The following is a 6,000-nucleotide window of genomic DNA, read 5'->3' as shown; positions in this document are numbered from 1 at the left end:
ACACACGCTAAGCCATGCCCGAGGGGCATGAAGGCCACCACAGCGGATGGAAAAACTAGACGCTAAGCCATGCCCGAGGGGCATGAAGGCCACCACAACGGATGGAAAAACTAGCCCGAGGGGCATGAAGGCCACCACAGCGGATGGAAAAACTACCCAAATCCCAAACCCCCTGGTGAGAATAGAACCCTGAACCTCAAGGTCCTAGGCAGATAACCTGACCAACAAGGCTATCTCCCATTCTCTCTAAATCACAATTTTATTCTAATGCATCCACTCTAATTTTTTTAATCCATAACGTTAACGTGCATGAATTAATAAGATATATTTCATTAAGAACAAATAATTTAAATATCCTTTTTATTGACCATATTACCCTTAATCCTTGTTTCACGATTTTAAGCCGATTAGACGATTATATTTTAGTGTCTATGACGTCAGTGTGATCAAACAATCATAACTCATTCGTTTGAGTTCTTATTGAGACAATTTTTATGGTATTCAAAAGAAGACGTTAATACATACAGAATTATGTCTAATCCATTTTTGGATATTCGAAGGTTTTGGGGGTTAAAATGAGACTCGAAATTTGGTCATTATAGTTGTGTTTCTGACGTCAGTGTGCTCAGATAGCCATAAATCACTCATTTAAGCTTGAATTGAGACAAATATGCTTTACTTTCGAAAGAATACTCTAATACCTACAAACTTAGGTCTAATACATTTTTTGAGATTCAAATGTTTTAGAGGTCAAATCAATGTTCAAAGTTTGCGCATCGGATCTGTGAATCATATAAACACAATTATGCATTAAATTTATCTGCATTATCTATTGTAATTTTGTTATGGTTAGTATATATTGAAATTTATCTATATTAAATTTATCTACACTTTAGTAAATTTATCTGCATTAGTTTATATGTATTATATGTTGTGGTTTTGTTACGTTTAGGGCTATGAAAAACTAAATTGAATAATTGAACCAATCGATAATTGAATCGATCGGTTGGATATTCTAAAAAAAATACATATTTCTTTAAAGAACTGACCGATAACTGAAAAATTGAAATAGTCAACAATAACCGATCAGTCAGTTATATTTATGTCAAAAAATCGGAAAAAAAATCGATTGTTTATACCCCTAGTTATATTTAGTATATATTCAAATTCATCTGCACTAACTTTATCTGCATTTTTTGTTTCGTTTTGTTATAGTGAAAGTATATATTGAAACTTATATGCACTAAATTTAACTTCAAGTTTTTTTTTCATCTAAGAATATATAGGTAATAAGTTTTGTTTGAAAGAGTTTTTCACGTTGATTTAGAATATATAATTTTTTTTTCAAAATGTCCTTATTAGAACATGTCTTTCTAATTTTGTCCTTAGTGGTAATTTCCCTAAAAGAAAATTTGGGCGATTTAAACATCTAGTGGAGTTGCTGAATGTTGGGATGGAGTTATAAGAGGCACCAATTCTTAACTACAATTTTAGTTATAATTTTTCTCCAAAAAACTAAGTTAAATCATGTTTTAAAATGACATATTAGAATTAGGAGTTAGGAATTAAAGTTTAGGATTTAGAATTTTGGTTGGATTGTGAAATTGAGTGTGGTAACTCCTTGTAAATGCGAGAGGTGGCAAGTACAACTCCCATGCCCAGACATTTTGGTACTAAGTTAAATCATGTTTTAAAATGACATATTAGAATTAGGAGTTAGGAATTAAAGTTTAGGATTTAGAATTTTGGTTGGGATGGTGAAATTGAGTGTGGTAACTCCCTACAAATACAAGAGATCGCAAGTACAACTCCCATGCCCAGTAGTTTTGGTGTTATTTCATTATGTTCTGATAAGTGATTTGTGTCTGTATTTATTATGAGAGTGTGAGTTTCATGTTTGAGTGTTGCTCTGTTGATTTCTCTGACTGATCTATAAGAGGAAGAAGAAGAGCAAGGTTGCACTGCTTCGAAGTAACCTACTCAGGCTACCTCAGAAGTTACCTGGATCATTTTTTAGTGCAAAGTCTCTTGGAGGCGCCAAGAGCAATTGCAAATCATCATTGGTGTGTTGATTTGGGGTTAAAGCATACGCTGAGTCAAGTTGTATGATCGAGTTGTAGGTAATGATAGATTATAAGTTTTTCTTCACATAGTGGATTGCTTTGACAGGATGGTAGCTTATAGACCCGAGGTTTTTTCCCAGTCAGGGTTTCCTCGTTAAATTTGTTTATTTTCCGCATTGATTTCATATTACGTTGACTAACAATTTTGGGAAAAGAATATTGTATTCTCAGTTACCAAAAAACATTTAGGATTTAGGGTTTAAGTTTTAATGTCTAGGGTTTAGGTAACACACTATGATGTGTTACGGGTGTGTTAGGAAGTCTAGATCCTACCCACAACATGCTTGAATACGACGATCTTTTTGACAAAGAAGCACATGAGTGGTGTCCCCTTCTTACCAGGTTGACGAATTTGGGTAAAACCATATGTGGGGACTTGAGGATCTGATTCTTGGATCATTTGTGGTAAAGACATATGGGAGGTATTTTTTATGAACATGTATAATTATTTTATATACGAGTTTCTCTTGATTTTACTAGGACTTGTTTACCTTCGAGTATATTTGTATACTTATGATATATATATATATATATATCATAAGTATACAAATATACTGTATTCTGAGGTACCATTGTTCTTTTCTTATGGGTATTTCCTCATTGGATATGATCTTTTGAAATAGTTTTGCACCTCTTCTCATGCCACTTAAAGTAAATTAGGGTACCATCTGATGTGTGCTTGCCTCAATTCGTAATCTTGAGATTTTTCCATGCTTGAAGTATCTTTCGTACCCTAGGTACAATCAACTCCAGATCTTCTCCATCATCATAAGAAAAATCAAGATCTAACAACCCATGTGTTGCTGGAATACAAGGATTAGACCCTATTTGCCTAAATACTAATGTTGGTGCTTGACTGACAGCTCCCCACGGGCCTAAAAGAGGGACCCAAGGAAAATCTCCACACCTATATAGAAATGTGTCAGGCAAAAACCAAGGTGCTTTTCCTTCTACACTGTGAACATCCAGGGATTGCAAGAACTTTTCCCATTCTCCAATATTCGGGTGGCCAAGTTTCCACTTTGCCTCTATGAACTCCAATATCGGTCTCCTTTCTAACCACGTGTGATCCTTAAAGCCAATCTTTGGAAAATCAAGCTCCCTACAGTATTTGATGTGACTTACTAACCAGATTCCGAGCAAAGCTGAACATCCATTGAACCTTGCTTTTATATTGCGACGACAAAAGTTGAGAGAACGAATCGTTTCACATATTATTGCAGGAACTGGGTTCACACCGCGATCTACCTGGTTAAAAAGCTTGATCACTCTCCCTTCCACATATCCTTGAGTGCAAGGAAATAATATAGCTCCATATATTGCAAGTGCCAATGCTGACTGTCCCAATGTTGTCTTCGGCTTTCCCTCCACATATTTCATCAACTCCTCAATAGGAAAACACCACTTGCTCCCTTTGAATGAACCCATCCTCTTGACATTCTCAATCTCACATCCCAACATCTTGGCAATAATTTTTTCAGCTGACATGTTTTCCTAGAAGTAATACATTTTCGTATTATGAGGCTCTAATTGTAGTAACTGAGCATATTCCTCAATTGTGGGTGAGAAGTCTATCTACCCAAATGTGAAGTACCTGTATGCCGGATCCCAATATGAAATAGCTACTTGAAGCAATGTCACTGGTGTATCGACCCTTAGCAGACTCCCGACAAGACCATATTTTTTTGAGAACTCCGGGCTCAAATGCGGACATACCCTTGCCCATAAACTTATCAGACGTGGCAATGTGTGACTCTGAAATTCTGTCTTCATTACCCTTGGTAATAAGACATCCTCTTTCAAACTATCTCCATGCTCGGATTGCATTCTTCTCAACTCATCTCTTACGTCATAGATATCCACCTTTTCATATATGGACACTCTTGAGGCCATCCTGTTTCAATTGAAAGATGTTTTGACAATATTATCAAACCAAATTGCAATGGCTGTGCCTATGTGAATTCCATGGGAAAAGAAACCAGTAATGGAAATTACAATTAAGAATGTGTAAAGCAAAACATCAGCAGCAAATGAATAAATCACACAAAAATAGAATATGCCATTACATGGATCTAGGGCTTTATAAAATGCATGGGTAAGTTTATCTAACTATTCCGCGAGGTCCCAGATCAGGTTGCTTTTAAAATCCCAACTATTGGGACAAAAGCTCCTCCCTTAACTTTTAGGGCAAGTCGATCTGGTGAGGATGTCTTCCACTATCCATGCGGAGACGGTATCTCACGAGAATAGTGGTCAACCCTCTCTAATACTAAAGGTAGAGCCCGGGTGGTAGGCTATAGTGAGTGTAAATGTATGAGATGACAAATAATTTACCAAAACAAAATAAATCAACATCTATAACATATAAAGGAAACAAACAATTAACCATACAAAATGAAGCAATCATAGCCAATCAATTAATCATATGGGCTTGACCCTCTTAGGTTTAAAAAACCTAGTGTCCCCAGCAGAGTCGCCAGTTGTCGCAATCGGGGTCACGACGCTGACCGGCGTTGGAGGATGAAAAATGTTTAGAGTCGCCACCAATTGATTTAAGGTGCAATTGGACACCGTAAAGACCTGCGAACCAGAGAAAGAGGGTACGGGGATCGATTGAGTGTGGGGAAGGTGTTAGGCACCCCACAACTCCCGTTTGAAAACGGCTACCCTAATTAATTTAATGGCTATCTCATGGAAACTTGCCCTTTGCAAGGTATGATTATTTTGAGAAAAAGTTTATATGAAAAATACTATCAACTTATGATAGTTTTGGAAAAAAGGTTTGAAATAACACTATCAACTTTTGATAGTTTTCATTTGGAAATACACTACCAACTTTTGGTATGTTTAATGAAAATACACTATCAACTTTTGGTAGGTTTAAATGAAAATACACTATCAACATTTGATAGTTTTTAAATGAAAATACACTACCAACTTTTGGTAGGTTTAATTTTAAAAATACCAACTTATGGTATAAATAATTATTTAGGAAAGTGTCATCATTCAATTTAATCTATTATTGCCAACTCATGGCACATTCATAGTGAAATCAAATAAGACCCATAATCCAAATAAAGGAAATCAACTTATGATTTCCTTAATTGAAATGACCTACATTCAATTTTAAACTCGTACACTTATAATAAATAAAAATAATTCGAATAAGGAACGTCCAAATTATACATGCCAATGTGAATGAATTACCCAACATAAGGGCCACATATGTGCACATTACAAATAATTTGGACAAAATCTAAAAATTACTCAAACTCTCAATAATTCCTACCCAAATCCTCTAAATATGCCCTCTTGCTCAAGTAGGGTTAAGCCCGGTTCAAATCCAATGTCAAACACAAAGATTGATCAAAGAGAATTCAGATATAATATCAAACCAAACCCATATTTATAGATTCACGTACACATATAAACATATATACAATAATATCATACACAAACCTTACCATGTATATATACATCCATATACACGCATAAACACATGTAGACCCAAACCATGCTACATACACATACACAATAAACACCCATGCAATATTTGCATATACACACATAAACATATAACCTCACGTACATATATACACTCATACACATATACATATATACGCGGGCCATATATACATATATACATGAGGCCAAAACTTTTTATCGGCTAAAACCGGGAGCAACCAGATGTAAAACCAGGAGAAGAGGAAACAATCATGAACATGGACATAGAATAGACATGAACATAGAAACCAGATTTCAAAATCAGCAAGCATGGGTTCATATTGTGTTCTTATCAATCATACACCATGAAACACATATATCAAGGCATAATCCTAAGTAAAAATAGAGAGCAAATCCAATTTCATCAAATCAT

The sequence above is a fragment of the Tripterygium wilfordii genome, chromosome 19 (genome assembly GCF_013401445.1).
Source record: "Tripterygium wilfordii isolate XIE 37 chromosome 19, ASM1340144v1, whole genome shotgun sequence".
NCBI lineage: Eukaryota > Viridiplantae > Streptophyta > Magnoliopsida > Celastrales > Celastraceae > Tripterygium > Tripterygium wilfordii.
This window is presented reverse-complemented; position numbering follows the sequence as displayed.